At 43.9% G+C, this 24,478-nt stretch overlaps 1 pseudogene; it reads left to right on the forward strand.

Moving 5' to 3' along the window:
* Window positions 1-5,640: 5,640 nt before the first annotated feature.
* On the forward strand, window positions 5,641-5,757 carry LOC126475851 (5S ribosomal RNA; annotated as a pseudogene).
* Window positions 5,758-24,478: the final 18,721 nt, after the last annotated feature.

Raw genomic sequence — 24,478 nt, forward strand, 5'->3', positions numbered from 1 at the left:
CCAGAGTAGTCACAGTTGTTGGTAACCACCGATGGCGCATAGAAACTGGAGCCCTCACACTTAGCACAAAATGATGAAACTGAAACATCAAAAGTTTTGTATAAATGATGGGTGTAAAACCGAAGAACCAGTATAGTGGCAGAGAAAATTTATTTTATACCATACATGCCTTCTGTCGTCATATAACAATTACGTTTTGGACGAGGCAAATTTTATTATTTGTTCTACGCATGTCGATACTCATGACTTCTACAAGTAGCGCAGGACTATACGCTAACAGGCGGCGGGGGCGGCCGAAAGGTTGTAGGCACTACAGTCTGGAACCTCACGACCGCTACGGTCGCAGGTTCGAATCCTGCGTAGGGCTTGGATGTGTGTGATGTCCTTAGGTTAGTTAGGTTTAAGTAGTTCTATAAAGTTCTAGGGGACTGATGATCTCAGAAGTTAAGTCCCATAGTGCTTAGAACCATTTATACAATAACTTTCCGTCAAATCCCTTTCTGCTAAGCACTTCCAATTGCAAACTCGAAGACATTGACCTGTGATGATGGCGAAAAACGTAAATAAATTGTGACTGACGGAACAAACAGTCCAAATTTGTGTGTAATTTACCTGTCGCATCTCTCAAAAAACAGTTTATAGGGAATTAGATAATGTTTTTGCTTACTTGATTGAGAGGAAGGGCCGATAATTCTACGAATGCATATTAAAAAGTGATAAAAGAATTTTCATCAACAACATAATATAATTACGGATAGTCCTTAATCGCGAAAAAATGTTTAAATTTTACATCCGTTATTTGGAAAATCTGTGAAAGTAGTGATGGCGCTTGCGGCAGGCTCATGGAAAACCCTGAGCAGCCTTGGCTTGAGTGAAAGGTTTAATCCGAAAGCAACAAGAAGACGTGGAACTGTAATGGAATGCCGTATTTTCCCACCGTCAACAGCCGCGAGGGGCCACCTTCCCAAGCAGCGCTGTGGGTACGATGACTAACCTTGTACATCAGAGGGAGGTGATCGGTATAACGGCTCAGTAAATAAATATACGTGTCAGTTTACGTGCACCAGAAGGCATCCTCTGTTACTATCGACCTAACATGAACAGATTTACTCGAATGTAATGTGCACATTGCGTCAGCGACACGAGTCGGAAAAAACGCTAAATGTACATACATTCTAAGACAAAGGCAAAACAAGTGATGGTTTGGGGTGTCATTTCTTTTCATAGCAAGATCAATTTGGTTTCTCATGCACAGTGTCCTTACAGCCCAGCGGTACGTCGACTATATTCCACGACCCGTTTTGTTGCTCTTCATGACAAGCCATACTGGACTTACATTTCAGCAAGATAATGCCCGCCCGCGCACGGAGAGAGTTTCTACTGTTCGTCTTCGTGCTTGCCAGACCCTTCTTCGGACAACAAGGTCACACGATTTCTCACGAATTGAGAACGTTTGGAGCGTTATGGGCAGGGCCCTCCAACCATTTCGGAATTTTGGCATCAGTCTCGCCATTCGATAGACTTTGGTACGAGATCCGTCAGGAGAACATCCAACAACTCTGCCAAAAAGTGCCAAGCCGAATAAATGCTGCGTAACGGCCAGAGGTGGACCAACGCGTTACTGACTTCCTCAATTTGTGAAGAGCTTTCTCTAGAATAAATCATACAGTTTTTCTGAAACTGTAATCATTTGTTTACAGGTTTCCGGAAATTACTGCAACCAGTCGCCTTTAACTGTTTACAGTAGTTTCTGGAAACCTTTGTTCGTCACAGTGGCAGTGTTCCACATCCATAATGGATAAGAGCCTTCCGAAATGCCTTCACAAAAGACGACAAAGTAAATATTCCAGGATTAGAATCGAGAACAGCTGCCAACATGAGTAACGTAGAAGTAAATATCCTCGGAGTAGTGAAGCAACTTAAATCACTCAATAAAAGCAAGTCTTCTGGCCCAGACTGTATACCAACTAGGTTCCTTTCGGAGTATGCTGATGCTTTAGCTCCATATTTAACAATCATATACAAATGAACGCTCGACGAAAGATCCGTACCCAAAGACTGGAAAGTTGCACAGGTCACAGCAATATTCAAGAAAGATAGTAGGAGGAACCCACTAAATTACAGACCCATATCGTTAAAGTCGATATGCAGCAGGATTTTAGAATATGTATTGTGTTCGAACAATATGAATTACCTCGAAGAAAACGGTCAATTGACGCATAGTCAACATGGGTTTAGAAAACATCGTTCCTGTGAAACACAACAAGCTGTTTTTTCACATGAAGTGTTGAGTGCTATTGACAAGGGATTTCAGATCGAATCCGTATTTCTGGATTTCCGGAAGGCTTTTGACACGGTACCACACAAGCGGCTCGTACTGAAATTGCGTGCTTATGGAATATCTTCTCAGTTCTGTGACTGGATTTCTGATTTCCTGTCAGACAGGTCACAGTTCGTAGTAACTGACGGAAAGTCATCGAGTGAAACAGAAGTCATTTATGGCGTTCCCCAAGGTAGTGTTATAGGCCCTTTGCTGTTCTTTATCTATATATACGATTTGGGAGACAATCTGAGCAGCCGTCTTCGGTTGTTTGCAGATGACGCTGTCGTTTACCGACCTATAAAGTCATCAGAAGATAAAAAAAACTGCAAAACGATTTAGAAAAGATATCTGAATGGCGCGATAAGTGGCAGTTGACCCTAAATAACGAAAAGTGTGAAGTCATCCACATGAGTGCTAAAAGGAACTCGTTAAACTTCGGTTACACGATAAATCAGTCTAATCTAGAAGCCGTAAATTCAACTAAATACCTAGGTATTACAATTACGTCCATTTTAAATTGGAAGGAACACGTAGAAAATGTTGTGGGGAAGGCTAACCAAAGACTGCGTTTTATTGGCAGGACACTTAGAAAATGTAACAGACACACTAAGGAGACTGACTACACTACGCTTGTCATCTTTTAGAATACTGCTGCGCGATGTGGGATCCTTCCCAGATAGGACTGACGGAGTACATCGAAAATGTTCAAAGAAAGGCAGCACGTTTTGTATTATCTCGAAATACGGGAGAGAGTGTCACAGAAATGATACAGGATTTGGGCTGGAAATCATTAAAAGAAAGGCGTTTTTCGTTGCGACGGAATCTTCTCATGAAATTCCAATCACCAACTTTCTCCTCCGAATGCGAAAATACTTTGTTGACACCGACCTACACAGGGTGGAACGATCACCACGATAAAATAAGGGAAATCAGAGCTCGTACGGAAAGATATAGGTGTTAATTCTTTCCCCGCGCTATACGAGATTGGAATAATAGAGAATCGTGTAAGTGGTTCGATGAACCCTCTGCCAGGTAGTTGAATGTGATTTGCAGAGTATCCATGTAGATGTAGACATATAGATGTAGATGAAGTGTTAATCAGTTGTTTGTCTGTACGTGTACATCACATCTACCACGATTGGCGTATCATTCGGTAATTCCTTCGTGATGCTTTTTTCTTCTTTTTTTTTTCTTGGAGTGTATATGCTCCGCATGTTGTTATGATACTCGTGGCAGAGGCTATGTCGTACCAGTATTATCGATTTCTTTCGTATTTGATGCGCTTATTGAATAACGGAATAATGACTGTCTGTATGACGCTGTAAGCGCCCTAACCTCTCTTACCTCATTCTAGCGATGCTTACGCAAGACATAAGATAGTGGTAGCATATTGTTCCTATATTCTACTTTGAGTACAGGATCTCTAAATTTACCAACAGGATTTCGCGAAAACTGCGTCGTATTTCTTCTAAAGATTACTATTTAAGCTGCTCCCGCATTTCTGTCACAGTTTCGTATGGGCTGTAATGCCTTGTTCTATGTCTGTTGTCATGCCTACTCGACAAGGAATAATAACACCGGAACAAAACTCTTCAGTTGGTCACACTGAGGTGTGGTATGGGATTTCGTTTACAGATACATTGGCCTTGCCAAGAACCTTTAAAGTAAACCTAAATCTCGCGCTACGTAACACTGATTTTACGTGATCGTTCCACTTCATATCGCTTCTTTGTGTATATCTGTACGGTGTTCACAACTAATCTGGTAATAAGAATAATGTCGTGTTCTGTCGTTTTGTAATAGGCACTATCTCACATTTCTCCACATTCAAAGAAAGCTGATATTCATTACGCCAGTTGGAAATTTTGTCCAAATCTTTCTACAATACCTTACGACCGTCAAGGTACGATACTCTACTGTTCACAACAGTATGATAAGCGAAGAATTGTATAGTGGTACTGATCCTTTCTGATTAATTTTTTATGTATATTGAAAACGTTAGAGGTATATTACGCCTCCTTGCGACACAGTCGATGTTATTTTCGTTTCTGTGGAAAATTCGTCGTGCATTATGACGTACTGGGTCCTATTACTCAAATATTTTTGCGCCATTCACGTTTGCAGTAATGCATTAAAATTAAGTTCCGTCAAACAGTCATATAACGAGCAATGTACACCAACTACGACAGAAACGAGTTTAGAAGGCAAAAAAGAGAGACAAGGTTAGGACCTACCGACCACAGGAGTCGCTTTCTTATGCTTTCCGTACCGTCTGCCGTCCACGGTGGCCGAGCGGTTCTATGCGCTTCAGTCCGGAACCGCGCGACTGCTACAGTCGCAGGTTTGAATCCTGCCTCGGGCATGGGTGTGTGTGATGTCCTTAGGTTAGTTAGGTTTAAGTAGTTCTAAGTTCTAGGGGACTGATGACCTCAGATGTTAAGTCGCATAGTGCTCAGAGCCATTTGAGCCGTACCGTCGCCATATGATGCGGCAGCCTATTGTTAAACAAAAGGGACGCTTTATTCAGTCACAAACACGTGACGGCGGACGCAAAGGCGGCGGCTAAGGTCGGATCGTGTTAGTGTTGACAATTGAAATCAATTTGGCTGAAGGACGCGGAGAACCAGCCTCACATTGTGCCCCACAAAATGGTACTGTCTCTGGCCTTCCACCAACCGCTAAGGCAACCGCGTGACTGGGAAAACCCGTCCATTGGGTAGCACAACGGCTGCTCGTTTCTCATAGCTGCTCTTCGCGTTTCGTCTTGCCCTGCCCCAAAACTAGTAAGTATTGATACGTATGTGTCACTAAAAGGGCAGTAGGATCATTTGAAATGGGAATGGTGGATGATAACGCACGTGAAGACGCGAAAGTGAATATCTCGCCAATGAATTTGGCAATTGCAACAAACGAAGTGTCTACAGATACCGTAAAACTCTGTCTGACTGTGATAACACGTTTACAGAAATTATTCACAAATTTAAACGACAGGCCGAAAAGAGGATTTCGCACAGTTAAAAATTGCTTTTCTTACCAAATAAATAAAGAAACATTAGAAGTAGCGGCAGGATTGTGAACTTCAGACACATAGGAAATTTCATAATGCATAATATGTTTGTTAATATTTACACTTACAAACGCGTAAACAGAGAAAAACCATAGACATTATTGTTTATAAATAAACAATAGCAGATAAAAGAAAACAGATAACAGCATAATATTTCACGGAAAATTACCATTAATTTGATGTATCATATGTGTATAAAAGATTAAAATTAAGAATTTCAGCGATTTGCAAATTCAGTAGTTATCTGACTGCCAACGGCCTTGCCGCAGTGGTGACACCGGTTCCCATCAGATCATCGAAGTTAAGCGCTGTCGGGCTGGGCTAGCACTTGGATGGGTGACCATCCAAGTGCCGAGTGCTGTTGGCAAGCGGGGCGCACTCAGCCCTTGTGAGGAAAACTGAGGGGCTACTTGATTGAGAAGTAGCGGCTCTGGTGTCGGAAACTGACATACGGCCGGGAGAGCGGTATGCTGACCACATGCCTCTCCATATCCGCATCCAGCGACGCCTGTGGGGTGAGGATGACACGGCGATCAGTCGGTACCTTTCGGTCTTCATGGCCTGTGCGGGAGGAGTTCAGTTTTTAGTTTAAGTTGCCGCGCGGGATTAGCTGAGCGGTCTCAGGCGCTGCAGTCATGGACTGTGCGGCTGGTCCCGGCGGAGGTTCGAGTCCTCCCTCGGGCATGGGTGTGTGTGTGTGTGTTTGCCCTTAGTATAATTTAGGTTAAGTAGTCTATAAGCTTAGGGACTGATGACCTTAGCAGTTAAGTCCCATAAGATTTCACACACATTTGAACATTTTTTCAGTTTTAGTTATCTGACTTCAGTGCTGCTTGACCGAGGTTTCCTGGGTGAACAGCGACATTTTAGAGAGGAGTCTATATTCGGATACCGTTGGAGGCGTTCACGCTACACGCTATGTTAGTTTGTGTTTCGGTAAAGTTTCATCCGATGGGTGGTGAAATAGCCACATGCTCGCGTGTGTGAATTATTCAGAGTTCCTACTTTTGGACATGGAATTTTTTCGGCATCTGATGGACTTGTTATTTTTCAGGTCGCGTGTGATACAAGGCACTCTTAGAAAGTTTCAGTGCGTAGCCACTGTGGTGTTTATAGTTTGAGACACTGTGCGACTTTAACGGTTTTCTAAAGATAACTTGCGCAATTAATCGGTTTATTCAGCCGCCTCCAAGATCTTAAGGAACTCGCTCAGGTTCTGAAACAAATTTATTGTGAACTGTGACTTTCGGTTTTTCTATGTTCTTATTGGAAATAAATAGAATACGTGAAAGTTTAAAATATAATTATGTGAGTGTGTATGTTGTAAGGTAACAGGGGATAATATGGAGCTCTTTCAAGTAGTTCATAATTTAAATTTAAAGCGCAGCAGCAGAGATAATATGCTGGGCAAAATAGACCGGAAAATACTTGTTTTGTGTTCTGGTTCAAATGGCTCTGAGCACTATGGGACTCAACTGCTGAGGTCATTAGTCTCCTAGAACTTAGAACTAGTTAAACCTAACTAACCTAAGGACATCAAAAACATCCATGCCCGAGGCAGGATTCGAACCTGCGACCGTAGCGGTCTTGCGGTTCCAGACTGCAGCGCCTTTAACCGCACGGCCACTTCGGCCGGCTTTTGTGTTCTGATGGGCGTTGTAGTTCCGTTGCATAGTGTTTTGGTTTTCTTTTAATTGCAACGAATTATTAAAGTGTTGTGATAAATATGTAAAATTATATAATGTATTTAGATTTAAATATTTAAATCTTATAAAAAATTGTAAATTAATTATGGCCATGTTTAGGGATTATTTTGACTAATGTAGTGTCACGTGACCCGACTCAGGACTGTGGATATGAGCGGGAAAATCGCGTCTTTGGACGTGGTCCGTTGTGGTGGCAAGTTGGGAGCGGTAAAGTGCCGCGAGTGCAAGCATGGACGCCAGTGTATGCGAAGGAAAAACGTGAAAGTGTGTGGGTTTGAGACAAATAGTGTACGAATTGCACCGATTATTATTTGTACAGATCGGATTTATTTGTGAACTTAAAAATGCATGGCCACAAAGTTAAAGTGTTTCTTTTGAATAAATAATTTTCAATCTGAAAGTGTATAGTTCAATTCACTGCTGTTCAAAAGCTAGCCAATATATGCCTCAATAATAGGGGGCAAATGCAACCGTTTACTACCAACCCCCTTTGCAGGTGAGCTACGTGAAAAATAGGTAGTGAACGAGCCCGAGTACAGTTGCAGTGTAATTTCTGCATAGCAAATCCTGCTTGCATTTATGTCAATTACTTTTGTGGAACATTGGGTACATTGCGACGAATGTGAGTTGGCACCCCATAGACGAAACGTAGCCAAACTTGTAAGTGCAGCCGCGTCTACAGGGGCCCATTGAAGTGTTTGTGCTGGGTAACGTGTGGTAAATCTTTTCCTGCAGTAACACATGGGGGCTCCGAGCTGCCGTAGAACTTGTAAACAGTTATAACTTTGATTTTCGGCGAGTTAATGAGAAGGATTGTATTTTATTTCGTCATCCACACCTCATGCACATTCCCATACAACCCCTACGGTCGCAGCCATCTGATCACGCATCCATCAGCCGTTGTACTGTATAGCACATGCGCTGATGTCTTTGGGCATTATTACGTTTGGTTTTGCAGGCTCCTCAACACAGCCAAGAAAATACTCTGCATCGTATGGTGCGGTTCGATTCACAATAACTTCCGAATGCCCGGACAAATAAATGTCCACTCGCTTTTGGATGGGAGAACGTGGAGGTCAGGGACTGGCCCACCTCTTGCTGTCCGCCAGTCACATAATCTGGTGAACCTAATAAGTGCCACTTGACCCGGAAACGGCATCTGGAAAATTTCAGAAGAAAGAATTCGATGTGGTGTGCCGGTATGTTCTGTCCTTATTTGTTTCACATGGTCAGTGTACTATGGTGAGTTGGAGAAAACGTTCCTGCTTCCATAGAAAGTGAGTATTTTATGAACGAACTTCTGAATTTAAATGAATGACTCAAAGTTAGACTCTAATCTGACTTGAAGTAAATCCGATGTAACTTAACTGAGCTTATTTGTACTGCCATATAGAGCCAAGACGTTGTTACCAAAAATCTCAAAGTTCATATTTTAGACGATTCTGTAATAAACACACGGATAAAACGTTATTCCAAAAATTTCGAAAAGTTCTTGCCCTATTTACTTGAAATTTTTACGTGATTCTCTGTCAAATATTCGGATGGACAAAGGTAACGTATTTTGAAATATTATGTACTATGTAAAAGCGAGGGGAGTGCAATAAATATCACAACGTATTTCTTTCTCGGGCAGTTTCGGTTGAAAAAATGCGAAATTTGTTTTAGGATATCGTGGAATATTCACGCTTTAGCCCCTGTAGTTTGATGAAGTTGCAATAGGCCGCAATAGGTTTACGGCACTATATGTAGCTTTTTTTTTTGTTTGAAAACCAGGGCGTCGCAGATATTCATAGGTACCCGCAAATGTCTACAGAGACCTGGCAGTGAACGAAAGCACGGCGAGTCGCTGGCCGTGGCGTCTGTTATAATCGCAGCAAGGTCGCGTAAACCTACGGCACTATATGTAGCTTTTTTTTTTTGTTTGAAAACCAGGGCGTCGCAGATATTCATAGGTACCCGCAAATGTCTACAGAGACCTGGCAGTGAACGAAAGCATGGCGAGTCGCTGGCCGTGGCGTCTGTTATAATCGCAGCAAGGTCGCGTAAACCTACGGCAGTATATGTAGCTTTTTTTTTTTTGTTTGAAAACCAGGGCGTCGCAGATATTCATAGGTACCCGCAAATGTCTACAGAGACCTGGCAGTGAACGAAAGCACGGCGAGTCGCTGGCCGTGGCGTCTGTTATAATCGCAGCAAGGTCGCGTAAACCTACGGCACTATATGTAGCTTTTTCTTTTGTTTGAAAACCAGGGCGTCGCAGATATTCATAGGTACCCGCAAATGTCTACAGAGACCTGGCAGTGAACGAAAGCACGGCGAGTCGCTGGCCGTGGCGTCTGTTATAATCGCAGCAAGGTCGCGTAAACCTACGGCACTATATGTAGTTTTTTTTTTTTTGTTTGAAAACCAGGGCGTCGCAGATATTCATAAGTACCCGCAAATGTCTACAGAGACCTGGCAGTGAACGAAAGCACGGCGAGTCGCTGGCCGTGGCGTCTGTTATAATCGCAGCAAGGTCGTGTAAACCTACGGCACTATATGTAGCTTTTTTTGTTTGTTTGAAAACCAGGGCGTCGCAGATATTCATAGGTACCCGCAAATGTCTACAGAGACCTGGCAGTGAACGAAAGCACGGCGAGTCGCTGGCCGTGGCGTCTGTTATAATCGCAGCAAGGTCGCGTAAACCTACGGCACTATATGTAGCTTTTTTTTTTCTTTGAAAACCAGGGCGTCGCAGATATTCATAGGTACCCGCAAATGTCTACAGAGACCTGGCAGTGAACGAAAGCACGGCGAGTCGCTGGCCGTGGCGTCTGTTATAATCGCAGCAAGGTCGCGTAAACCTACGGCACTATATGTAGCTTTTTTTTTTGTTTGAAAACCAGGGCGTCGCAGATATTCATAGGTACACGCAAATGCCTACAGAGACCTGGCAGTGAACGAAAGCACAGCGAGTCGCTGGCCGTGGCGTCTGTTATAATCGCAGCAAGGTCGCGTAAACCTACGGCACTATATGTAGCTTTCTTTTTTTGTTTGAAAACCAGGGCGTCGCAGATATTCATAGGTACCCGCAAATGTCTACAGAGACCTGGCAGTGAACGAAAGCACGGCGAGTCACTGGCCGTGGCGTCTGTTATAATCTCAGCAAGGTCGCGTAAACCTACGGCACTATATGTAGCTTTTTTTTTTGTTTGAAAACCAGGGCGTCGCAGATATTCATAGGTACCCGCAAATGTCTGCAGAGACCTGGCAGTGAACGAAAGCACGGCGAGTCGCTGGCCGAGGCGTCTGTTATAATCGCAGCAAGGTCGTGTAAACCTACGGCAGTATATGTAGCTTTTTTTTTTGTTTGAAAACCAGGGTGTCGCAGATATTCATAAGTACCCGCAAATGTCTACAGAGACCTGGCAGTGAACGAAAGCACGGCGAGTCGCTGGCCGTGGCATCTGTTATAATCGCAGCAAGGTCGCGTAAACCTACGGCACTATATGTAGCTTTTTTTTTTTGTTTGAAAACCAGGGCGTCGCAGATATTCATAGGTACCCGCAAATGTCTACAGAGACCTGGCAGTGAACGAAAGCACGGCGAGTCGCTGGCCGTGGCGTCTGTTATAATCGCAGCAAGGTCGCGTAAACCTACTTTTTTTTTTGTTTGAAAACCAGGGTGTCGCAGATATTCATAGGTACCCGCAAATGTCTACAGAGACCTGGCAGTGAACGAAAGCACGGCGAGTCGCTGGCCGTGGCGTCTGTTATAATCGCAGCAAGGTCGCGTAAACCTACGGCACTATATGTAGCTTTTTTTTTTTTGTTTGAAAACCAGGGCGTCGCAGATATTCATAGGTACCCGCAAATGTCTACAGAGACCTGGCAGTGAACGAAAGCACAGTGAGTCGCTGGCCGTGGCGTCTGTAATAATCGCAGCAAGGTCGCGTAAACCTACGGCACTATATGTAGCTTTTTTTTTTGTTTGGAAACCAGGGCGTTGCAGATATTCATAGGTACCCGCAAATGTCTGCAGAGACCTGGCAGTGAACGAAAGCACGGCGAGTCGCTGGCCGTGGCGTCTGTTATAATCGCAGCAAGGTCGTGTAAACCTACGGCAGTATATGTAGCTTTTTTTTTTTGTTTGAAAACCAGGGTGTCGCAGATATTCATAGGTACCCGCAAATGTCTACAGAGACCTGGCAGTGAACGGAAGCATGGCGAGTCGCTGGCCGTGGCATCTGTTATAATCGCAGCAAGGTCGCGTAAACCTACGGCACTATATGTAGCTTTTTTTTTTTCTTTGAAAACCAGGGCGTCGCAGATATTCATAGGTACCCGCAAATGTCTACAGAGACCTGGCAGTGAACGAAAGCACGGCGAGTCGCTGGCCGTGGCGTCTGTTATAATCGCAGCAAGGTCGCGTAAACCTATGGCACTATATGTAGCTTTTTTTTTTTTGTTTGGAAACCAGGGCGTCGCAGATATTCATAGGTACCCGCAAATGTCTACAGAGACCTGGCAGTGAACGAAAGCACGGCGAGTCGCTGGCCATGGCGTCTGTTATAATCGCAGCAAGGTCGCGTAGACTTACGGCACTATATGTAGCTTTTTTTTTTGTTTGGAAACCAGGGCGTCGCAGATATTCATAGGTACCCACAAATGTCTACAGAGACCTGGCAGTGATCGAAAGCACGGCGAGTCGCTGGCCGTGGTGTCTGTTATAATCGCAGCAAGGTCGCGTAAACCTATGGCACTATATGTAGCTTTTTTTTTTGTTTGAAAACCAGGGCGTCGCAGATATTCATAAGTACCCGCAAATGTCTACAGAGACCTGGCAGTGTACGAAAGCACGGCGAGGCGCTGGCCGTGGCGTCTGTTATAATCGCAGCAAGGTCGTGTAAACCTACGGCACTATATGTAGCTTTTTTTTTTTTGTTTGAAAACCAGGGCGTCGCAGATATTCATAGGTACCCGCAAATGTCTACAGAGACCTGGCAGTGAACGAAAGCACGGCGAGTCGCTGGCCGTGGCGTCTGTTATAATCGCAGCAAGGTCGCGTAAACCTACGGCACTATATGTAGCTTTTTTTTTTTGTTTGAAAACCAGGGCGTCGCAGATATTCATAGGTACCCGCAAATGTCTACAGAGACCTGGCAGTGAACGAAAGCACGGCGAGTCGCTGGCCGTGGCGTCTGTTATAATCGCAGCAAGGTCGCGTAAACCTACGGCACTATATGTAGCTTTTTTTTTTTGTTTGAAAACCAGGGCGTCGCAGATATTCATAGGTACCCGCAAATGTCTACAGAGACCTGGCAGTGAACGAAAGCACAGCGAGTCGCTGGCCGTGGCGTCTGTTATAATCGCAGCAAGGTCGCGTAAACCTGCCCAATCTTCCGCTTGTCGGCCTGCTGTACACAGCTGTGACTGCTGCAATGTTGGAACGTGCCGACGCTCTCATTCAAGGTGATCGATAGATCAAAGTCAATCACCCCGCTGCACAATTGGACGTCTCCGTCGATATTGCTGACACCCTCGTCCACCAGTTGGGGTATTCAATGGCATGTGACCGTTGGTTTCCTAATCGCGTAATAGAAGACCATAAAGAGAAACGAAGGTCCATCTGTGCGGAACAGCTTACGCGCTACGAACTTTCTGTCGAACATCGCCACGAAACTTCATTGGACTGTTCTTCCTCATTCATCCTACAGCCCTGATCTCGAAACTTCAGACTTTCATCTGCTTGACCCAATGAAGGATGCACTCTGCAGGAATCAGTAAGTGGATGATAGGGAGGTTATTGATGCAGCAAGGCGTGTGCTCCGACATCGACCAGTAGTGTGGTACCATGCAACCATACAGACGCTTCCAATAACTTTGGCGTAATAGGGTTTTGCAGGCAAAATGGCGGCAACTATATGATATATTGATATCCTAAATAAATCCAACTTGTTTTTCAGAAAAAGCGTTGTTGTCCCTCATATATACATATAGGGGTAAAGTTGTTCGCAGGAACCTCGAAAAGTTCATAATCGATTTACTTCAATTTTTTACAGAATACTCCAATAAACACTCAGACTGACGTAGGCTAAATTTTTAAAGTAAATGTAATATAACATAATATATAATGGCAAATGTTGTTAGCAAAATCTCGAAAATTTTTTGACTGTTTTTTTCAAATTTTTCCTCAATGCTCTACTAACCATTCTGACAGAAATAGACAATATATTGTTTAAACAACAATGTACAGGTATTCTGTTAAACCTCACTGCGAGAAGGAAAATGTTACTCTTGCTGTGAAAATGCGCATTTTCGTTTTCTTTCTCTCAGTCAGTTTTATCTACGATAGCAAGGCACTCAAACCGTTAGTTGCTTCAAATGACTCTGAGCACTATGGGACTTAACATTTGAGGTCATCAGTACCCTAGACTTAGAACTACTTAAGTTTAACTAACCTAAGGACATTACACACATCCATGCCCGAGGCAGGATTCGAACCTGCGACCGTAGCAGCAGCGTGGTTCCGGACTGAAGCGCTAAGAATCGCTCGGGCACCGCGGCCGGCCAAATCATTAGTGAAACCGGGTAGTCAAGGGAAGGCAGGATTCGGTTACGATTGTGGACGGGGCCGAAATCAGTTACTATTGGTTGCCTTTTACACTTACTCACAATATATTTTAAACCAGCAATTCAAGACTCAACAATAAATAAAAAATACCACACGTTATTAATGAAGAAGTAAACAACTGTGTAAATAATAATGTTTTCAGTGAGTTACAATGTAGCAAATCACCATTAAATACAGATACAGGAGATAATGTTTTAAAAGCAAGCCACTGTGATCTGGGCAGAAGGCCTTACACGCCAAGAATGGCAATAAATTAAGAATTGTTTAAGAACTCGCTGCAATTTAAAACTTACATTTATTGAAATATTAAAGGTAAGTCGCCACAAACACAGCAGAAAGCATTAGTCGCCACGAATGGCAGTAAATAAGGTTTTAAGGCTTAATGCTAAAATACAAATTCCAAATTAGAATTTTAAGGCAAATGACCACACTCACGGCTGAAGGCCTTACACGCCAAGAACGGCAATAATATTAAACATTTAGAAACCTGCTGTAAAACAACAAATACAATAGCAAAGGTTAATTAAGAAAAACAAGCAAATGATCACCAAACAGGTGAAATCTACATCTACATCTACATGATTACTCTGCAATTCACATTTAACTGCTTGGCAGAGGGTTCATCGAACCACAATCATACTATCTCTCTACCATTCCACTCCCGAACAGCGCGCGGGAAAAACGAACACCTAAACCTTTCTGCTCGAGCTCTGATTTCTCTTATTTTATTTTGATGATCATTCCTACCTATGTAGGTTGGGCTCAACAAAATATTTTAGCATTCGGAAGAGAAAGTTGGTGACTGAAATTTCGTAAATAGATCTCGCCGCGACGAAAAACGTCTTTGCTTTAATGACTTCCATCCCAACTAGCGTATCATATCTGCCACACTCTCTCCCCTATTACGTGATAATACAAAACGAGCTGCCCTTTTTTGCACCCTTTCGATGTCCTCCGTCAATCCCACCTGGTAAGGATCCCACACCGCGCAGCAGTATTCCTTTAGTGGACTTGTTGCATCTTCTAAGTGTCCTGCCAATGAAACGCAACCGTTGGCTCGCCTTCCCCACAGTATTATCTATGTGGTCTTTCCAACTGAAGTTGTTCGTAATTTTAACACCCAGGTACTTAGTTGAATTGACAGCCTTGAGAATTGTACTATTTATCGAGTAATCGAATTTCAACGGATTTCTTTTGGAACTCATGAGGATCACCTCACACTTTTCGTTATTTAGCGTCAACTGCCATCTGCCACACCATAGAGCAATCTTTTCTAAATCGCTTTGGAACTGATACTGGTCTTCGGATGACCTTACTAGACGATAAATAACAGCATCATCTGTGAACAACCTAAGAGAACTGCTCAGATTGTCACCCAGGTCATTTATATAGATCAGGAACAGCAGAGGTCCCAGGACGCTTCCCTGGGGAACACCTGATACCACTTCAGTTTTACTCGATGATTTGCCGTCTATTACTACGAACTGCGACCTTCCTGACAGGAAATCACGAATCCAGCCGCACAACTGAGACGATACCCCATAGGCCCGCAGCTCGATTAGAAATATGATGATGGTAAACTTTGTAACACAATCTTTAACATTCACTGAACGATACACTGCTAGATTTATTCCCGAAGGCGACCAGAACTATTAACTAGACATATATAACCTTTAATGTAGGTATTACAAGGTATTGAAATAAATAATACAATAAGAAAACACAAGGACTAGTACACAAGTTCCTTAAAGGGTACTGAGGCAGATTATACCCGCAGAAGGATTTGACTGAAGGAGCTTTACACTGAACTACTGGCCATCAGATCTTCTTTTAAAACACTCATGTCTTACAAGAACCAAGGGGCCACAGACGGTACTCCAGGAATCGACCTCTGAGAATGTCCGGCAACAAACACTTTCGCGAGCGATGAGACAGGCAGCCAAGAGTTGCATTCACTTCACACTCAGACTTGTGGCAGTCTAGCGAATAACTAATGATAATCTTGCCGAGGCTACCTGACGTCCAATAAACCAAATGCAACAATGGAACAATACGCCAAAGCCGGAACAGGTGGTCTGCACTGCGTCCCAAGAATACCTCGTTGTGATGAGCTGAGGTTTTTCCATTTCTGGAAACACCTCAGCTCATCACAACGAGACTGCCACGCCAGAAGAACAAAGTGAGCGACCGTTACAAAACATTTTCATGCAAACATCAGTCCAGCTTCCAAAGTGACATCGCCTCTTACTAAGTTTCCTTTTCTTCCACAGCATTTATGAAAAGACTGTGTAACATCAATATAATCTTATCGTGAAATTGTTTTTGTAATGCCATTTATCCTGAAGATGAGGTATTCCCCAGAAAAATGTAGAAAAGTAAATAAATAATACAATAGTTAACTAAGTTTGTGACTGGTAGCCGTAATTTAAAACAACCTTTTCATATTTCTTGAGACAGTCACGGTCGAAAAATAGTCGAATTGATTTCAAATTCAAGAATAATTCTGTTTCAGTATTCCTCTGTAACGAGCCAAGGGAGATCGAAGTGTCGTATATCAAAATATTCAGACAATATCCCTGAACAACCTCAAACATTTTGTTGGTTTTCGTGATCCGCTTATATACAGCGTGAGTGGCGTAGGATGTGAAATCCCTTTTATATTGTAAATGATTAATTTATTGAAACAAAGTTCTCAGCAGATGGATGTAAATACGGTTTTTTTTAAATGCAACGATATACTTTTTGATGGCTTCAAACTGGAACTAAGACAGTGACATGACCCACGTTAATGTTGGTGTTGAAACTTTTCACAAGATTACTCGGAATCGGCTGTCGAGGTGTAAACGTCGACAGGTGGGCGCTCTCATGACGGGCTCCGTCCGCCCTGTATCGAGCTTTTCGACTGTTCTCACGTTTCCAGAAAAGCTCTTCACTTAAACAAGAATATTTACACACATTGGAAGTCGTTTTTCTAAAAGCCTTTTGACATGCTAGAGGCCGGCATACAGTTCCATTTGCAAAAACTGTTTCTGACCCTATAACTATGTCGTATAAGGTTGGGACAAGAGAAAACATATTTTGCCTAGGTAGCAGACGACTATTTTCTTGCAGCATGTAACGTCAGAGCCTAACATAAGAGCCCTACTTACCGGCTTTTACGCCGCAAAAGCCGATTTCGGCAGCCTTTCTTGTCATCTTTACAACATTTCTCACGTACTTTTGTGAAAATCTCCGTGACAACGTTAACGAACGTCTTACAAGTGCACTGGTCTTTTCACAAACTTTCGAATGCCTCTAGCAAAGTACACTCTGAAACAAATAAAAACAATAAAACAGAAAAAAAGGAAAAAAAGACATACCACGATACCACGAGGGAATTATCCGCACGCGATGGAAACTGGTAGATGTGAAGTACATGTTAGACAAATAAATGATTCCAATTTCAGAAAAATTGCATGATTTATTCAAGAGAATCAGTTTCACTAAATTAGCAAGTCAGTAACTCGTGGCTTCACCTGTGGCCTTTATGCAAGCAGTTATTTGGCATGGTGTTGATTGACAGTGCTGTGGATGTTCTCCTGACGGATATCGTGCCAAATTCTGTCCAATGGCGAGACTGATGGCAAAATTCCGAAATGGTTGGAAGGCCCTGCCCATAATGCTCTAAACGCTCTCGACTGGGGAGAGATCCGGTGACCTTACTGTCCTAGGTAGAGTCTGGTGAGCACGAAGACAAGCAGTAGAACCTCTCGCCGTGTGTGGGCGGGCAGTATCTTGCTGAAATGTAAGTCGAGGATGGCTTGCCATGAAGGGCAACGAAACGGGGCGTAGAATATTGTCGACGTACCGCTGTTCTGCAAGGGTGCTACGGTTAACACCCGAAAGCGTCTTGCTAAGAAATGGCACCCCATACCATCACTCTTGGTTGTCGGGCCGTATGGTGAGCGAAAGACAGCCTGTTGTCTCACTGCTGTCCAGGACGTCTTCTCTGGTCATTGGGAATTATCACTGGAGATCCACTGCAGTCAATGAGATTACATGCCGAGTGTGTCTGACGCCACTGCAAACTGGCTTGTTGGTGTACAGAGGTCAATGGATACTTAATATTCTCTATAGATAACTTCTCACTTTGGTCCTTCTTGGTTGTTTGCTGCCGGTAGTTGTTTACGATGTGTGTATTGTCTTTCTACATACGGTCTGTTATACTTGTTGATTGGCGTAGCCCCGCCTACTGAATGCTGCAGTAAGGTGTTTGAATATTTTATGCCCGGGAGAAACTCAAGGTTCACATGTAATAAACTGTAAACATCTATCGTGCTTTTATAAACCTCTCTGTACTAGTCCACGTGATTCGAACAGATCACTCTGTCTATGGGATTCCAATTTAATAATGTAAAACAAAGGGTCTCATTTGTAAGAAAGCAAACGAATCTTCTTCTTACTCACCTTATCTCTTGCCTCCATGGGTCGGCCTATCTTTTCGTCATTGTTAGCGGCAGTTGGTGGTCGGATGTCTTTCCTGAGGCCACCCCCCCCCCTCCCCCCTCCAGTACGGAAACTGTGTACTTCATCTCGCTGCGACTAGTATTGTGTAAGTGTGATAATGTTTACTAAATGTTTTCGAATCGTGTAACTAAATCGGGACATGGGTGCCATTCCTATGTTAACCCAGTCGGATGAGGGAAACAGCCGAAAAACCACATCCATGGTGGCCGGCACACCAGTTCTTGTCGCTAACTCGTCGGACGGTTTCGATCAGAAGCCAGCGCTCTAACGTGTAAGGGGGCCCACGAATATGTAGCAGAGCAAATGAAAGTAAGTTATTTCCTGACGAAGTTAAAAAAAATTGTAGATGAAATCTTCTAATACTCCAGATCGCAGATGTGTAGCATTAAGTGATAAGTCTTAGCTGAATATTAATCTATCTTCGGATCAGTTATCAGTTCGAGTGCAGCATCTGATAGTAAGTTTAGATTAAGAAACATTGTCGTCAAAAAATGGTTCAAATGGCTCTGAGCACTATGGGACTTAACATCTGAGGTCATCAGTCCACTAGAACTTAGAACTACTTAAACCTAACTAACCTAAGGACATCACACACATCCATGCCCGAGGCAGGATTCGAACCTGCGACCGTAGCAGTCGCGCTGTTCCGGACTGAAGCGCCTGGAACCGCTCGACCACAGCGCCGGCGACTGGGTTCTTGATTTCCTCTCAGAGAGGTCACAGTTTGTAGTGATAGACGGTAATTCATCGAGTAGAACAAAAGTGATATCTGGTATAGCACCTAGCAGCCCTATCAGTCAAACAAATCAGTAACAGCTTGCACTGTACGTGGTGGAGCATTGTCCTGCGAAATGATCGTCAGGTCCTGCAAAAAGTGTCATCACTTCTGTCTCTAAGCGGGTCGTAGCTTGTGTTCCAAAAATGAGCAGCACCTAGTCCACTCCCCTCACTTAAGCCTTCGTGAGTTCAACTCGATTTCTAAACTGAAGGAAACACTTCACGGCATTCGCTTCAGAACTCCTGCAAACTCGTCGGGAAATTGACCGCATCGCTCGAACTGTCAATACGACTTCCACATCGATGGTAACGAGCTATACACAATGCTGGTGACTACTTTGACGGCCAGTAAAACTTTGAAACACGTATCTGTTTTGTACGAGCTGTAAACAAACAGTTGCCACTATTAGAGTTCCAACCCTCGTAATATTGTGGGGAAGGAGAAACATAGACTGCGCTTTGTTGGCAGAACACTTAGAAGATGCGACAAACCCACTAAAGAGATAGCCTACATTACACTTGTCCGTCCTCTGCTAGAATATTCCTGCGCGGCGTGGGATCCTTAACAGGTAGGATTGACGAAGGACTCCGAGAGAGCGCAAAGAAGGGAGCACGTTTCGTGTTATCGCACAACAGATGTGAGAGTGTCACTGTTATGATACTCGAGCTGGGGTGGCAGTCACTGAAACAAAGGCGGTGTTCTTTGCGGCGAGATCCATTTACGAAATTTCAATCACCAACTTTCTCTTCCGAATGCGAAAATATTTTGTTGACACCCACCTACGTAGAGCGAATTGATCATCATAATAAAATAAGAGAAATCAGAGCTCGAACAGAAAGATTTAGATGTTCCTTTTTCCCACGCACCATTCCAGAGTGGAATGGTAGAGAAGCAGTATGAAAATGGTTCGATGAACCCTCTGCCAGGCACTTAATTGTGAATTGCAGAGTAACAGTGTAGATGTAGATGTATACACTGACGACCTTCAGTTTTATATAAGTGCAAAACGAATAAACTTGAAGACAGCTATCTTGAATATCAGTACCGACCTTTGTGCACTGTTAAAATTACAGCGAGGTACAGGGTTAAAGGTCAACCCATCCAAAACCCAAGCGCCACTGGTTGGTCGTTCTCGGCTCATTAGGCTGAAATATCAGGGATTCCCTACCATCTTTAACCCTAAATGGGACAAATATCATCTTCTCTCCTTCAGCAAAGAGTCTAGGAGCAATAATAGATAAAAATCTAAAATGGACTAAGCAAGTAACTGCAATGTGTATGAAGGCATCAGTGTTTCTCCATATCCTGAAAAAGAAACTTGTACAAACACTTAACTTGCAGGTATTGATTAGAGCGATGATCTCCCGCAAGGCTTTTCTCAGGGAAGCTCACGGCACCTGGAACTGCTTATAAATGCCTGTGTTTGCTATATCTGTGATGTTCGATTATTTGATCATAAAGGGTGAACATTAACGACAAAGTGCAGGGACGGATTCCTCACAGGGAATGGAGGAAAGAAAGGTCCTACGAACGTGTGACCGGAAATGGAGAGTGTACGTGCAATGACAAAAAACTCGTCCCGGAACACTGTACAGGGCTGCATCGCATCCACGTCATAACAGATGTTCAAAGTGGCCTCCATGGGATTGCAGGTGGAGACTAGCGGTTGTCATGTAGGATGCACATAATCCTACTTTGTGTTACACCATGTTGGCGGGTCACTTGCCTGGAACGTGTACTAGGATTCGTCTCATTATCCTGTACAACATTGTCGTCCAAATTGGTATACACTCGGTCCGCCGCCTCCCTGCACGCTTGTCTGTCCGAAAGGGCCTCACAAACGCCCAAATAGGGCTTGAAATGTTATGTGCTTTGATTTGTGTATGTGAGGGTACTTGTTTTGGTACAGCCGTGCTGCGTCTTGACTGTTTCCATCTGCTTGGCCGAACACTAACACCATCTCGGCTTGTTCCCGATGTGAATACCGGGCCATTCTGGTGCTTACAGTACGCTACGTTAATCACACAGCCTGCGTCAAACAAGGAACACTCGGCACGTGGTCAGAGAAAATGGCAACGATGCATTTCCGGACACATGTTCATAGGGTCGTTTTTCCTCCATTTCCTGTCAGCAGTCTGTCCTTGCAGTCTGTAGTATTTGATTAATCTTCACCCCGTATTTCACCGTCGTATGTACTCATCCTGGCTGTGCACAGAAGCGCGGAGATTTCCATACCGTCTTCTCCACTGCCTTATCAACGAACACGATCCCTCATGCCTCTCCTCGACCTTGATGCCCTTGTCTGAACAACATGGCAAAAACACTCGTTCCCATCAGAGCAAAGTCCTTTCTGTCACAATCCACCTTTCAACCACTTTCGCCGGCCACAGTGGCCGAGCGGTTCTAGGCGCTTCAGTCCGGAACCACGCGGCTGCTACGGTCACAGGTTCGAATCCTGCCTCAGGCATGGATGTGTCTGATGTCCTTAGGTTAGTTAGGTTTAAGTAGTTCCAAGTCTAGGGGACTGATGACCTCAGATGTTAAGTCCCATAGTGCTTAGAGACATTTGAACCAAGCACTTTCTCGAAGTCCTTCTCAGTAGCAGGAACTCCAATCTGGAATAATCTTCCGCATTACATTAGAGAACTGAAGAACAACTCTAGGTTCAGAAGACAGAGACATATCTACTAAAGGAACAATAAGTATTACGATTGTCCCTGTTGTCCCTGTACGCACTCGTTACCCTCGTACAACCTTCTCTCCAACCAGATCTTCCTCATTTCCCAGTATTCTTAGCTGATACAGTCTCCTTAAATTTCCTTTCCCCACAACTCGGTCTATCAGATATCTGTTTTGTAACCCTAAAATTCTTTTCATATCTACCAGTGTCATTATTGTTAATATTGTCAGTACCTAAGAGTGACACTTGATAGATCTCTCATTTTCAAAAAGCACTGCATGAAATGCAAGTCGAAAGTCTCCACCAGGAACAATCTCCTACGGAAACTGGCTGATCACAGTGGTGTAGTCAACTTGCAACAACCCGAACAGCTGCAATGACACTATGCTTTTCTGCAGCAGAGTATGCCTGTCCTGTCTGGTACAATTCAACTCATGCCAAACATGTGGATGTAGCTCTCAACGAAACCTGCAGAATTGTAACAGGTTTCTTGAAACCCACTCCAGTCGAATGGCTTTACCACCTCGCAGGAATAGCACCACCACCTGTTCGAAGAGAGATATAAGAGAGATAGCTCCGGACAAGGAAAGAAAGGCAGTTGAACAAGAAATTAGTCATACTCTGTATGGGCATGAATCGCATCCGCAACGACTGAAGTCAAGGAAGAGTTTCCTTAGGACATGAAAGGAATTTAGAACCACTGCTTAAACAGCTAGGTTACAACTATTGAGGGCTACGACCTACCTTACCCCTAATTGGAAAAGAGTTGTTGAAGCTTTACCTCCAGGCCATGACAGGGAATGGACAACTTGGAAGTCCCTGAATAGACTGAAGTTCGGAGTTGGAATATCAAAAGTTAACCTGCCAAAATGGGGATACACTGATCCAAATGATATTCGGTGTGACTGTGGAGAAGAACAGACAGTCCAGCACATGCTTCGGTGTCCATTGTGTCCAGTCTCTTGTACAGAAGATGACCTTCAACAAGCAAAAGAAAATGCACTGGAAGTGGCCAAGTTTTGGTTAAAAGTAATTTAATCATAACTATGTGAAATGTATGTACATGTACCTGTATGTTTCTGACACGAGAGGAATAAGTACCATTGCTATTATGATTATCATTGTTAGTGATAGCAGCTGCAGTAGTACGTGGACAGCCAGAATTAACTATTTACTCACATTGCCACTTCAGACACTGAAATAATTTTAATACTATTTCATCTACATCTACATGATTACTCCGCAATTCACATTTAAGTGCTTGGCGGAGGGTTCCTCGAACCACAATCATACTATCTCTCTACCATTCCACTCCCGAACAACGCGCGGGAAAAACGAACACCTAAACCTTTCTGTTCGAGCTCTGATTTCTCTTATTTTATTTTGATGATCATTCCTACCTATGTAGGTTGGGCTCAACAAAATATTTTCGCATTCGGAAGAGAAAGTTGGTGACTGAAATTTCGTAAATAGATCTCGCCGCGACGAAAAACGTCTTTGCTTTAATGACTTCCATCCCAACTAGCGTATAATATCTGCCACACTCTCTCCCCTATTACGTGATAATACAAAACGAGCTGCCCTTTTTTTCATCCTTTTGATGTCCTCCATCAATCCCACCTGGTAAGGATCCCACACCGCGCAGCAGTATTCCTTCAGTGGACTTATTGCATCTTCTAAGTGTCCTGCCAATGAAAAGCAACCTTTGGCTCGCCTTCCCCACAATATTATCTATGTGGTCTTTCCAACTGAAGTTGTTCGTAATTTTAACACCCAGATACTTAGTTGAATTGACAGCCTTGAGAATTGTACTATTTACCGAGTAATCGAATTCCATCAGATTTCTTTTGGAACTCATGTGGATCACCTCACACTTTTCGTTATTTAGCGTCAACTGCCACCTGCCACATCATACAGCAGTCTTTTCTAAATCGCTTTGCAACTGATACTGGTCTTCGGATGACCTTACTAGACGGTAAATTACAGCATCATCTGCGAACAACCTGAGAGAACTGCTCAGATTGTCACCCAGGTAATTTATATTAAAATTATTATTTCTTAGGTAGCTATGATGTAAAAAAAGTACTCTATGAGTGAAACCCTAGTCCTAATCAGATCAAGTTAAACAAATGAATCCAGTAAATAAGTTGGCGAGTAGAGATATTTCGTTATTTAAGTTGTGCTTTGCTGTCTCCACTGTGTGGCTAGAAGGGCTTTTGAGATGTAACTGTTCTTCTGGTGGAGGTTAGCAGCGCAGACATACGTTGACACACTTCGCCACCTGTCGCCAGGAATGTTCGCACTTCCGCTGCAACGCGGTCGCAATTAAGGCAGACGGGTGCGTAGCCGTTGGTGGTCACGCGCCTACACGCACGACGCACTCTGCCCCCCTGGGCCGAATTTCGATTACTCTCGGACAAAAGCCGCGGACGCGGCGGCGGGCAACTGTCCGGCAGCGGTGGTGGTGGTGGCGGTGGTGCAGGTAAAAACGTCCCGCGGGAAGGAAGGGAAAGGACTGGGAAGGGACGGAAAGGCGAGGGAAGGTTCCGAGAAGCAGCGGAGCCGCCGGCATTCCCACGTAGGCTGCGACGATTGAAAAGTGCCGTCACGGCGACTGTTCCATTACCCAGCTGGCTAATTGGACCGCGGCAGAAAGAAGGGCCAGGCGCGAGTAGCCACCTGTCCTAGGCCGGAGCTGGCGCCTCCACATCGCGTCACGGGACTGGCGCCCACTGAGAAACACTCCTCTCAACGACCGCAACATCCCTGGTAGCACCATTTCTTTAAAGAATCTGACTCTGAGGCA

Source organism: Schistocerca serialis, chromosome 4, assembly GCF_023864345.2.
Source record: "Schistocerca serialis cubense isolate TAMUIC-IGC-003099 chromosome 4, iqSchSeri2.2, whole genome shotgun sequence".
NCBI lineage: Eukaryota > Metazoa > Arthropoda > Insecta > Orthoptera > Acrididae > Schistocerca > Schistocerca serialis.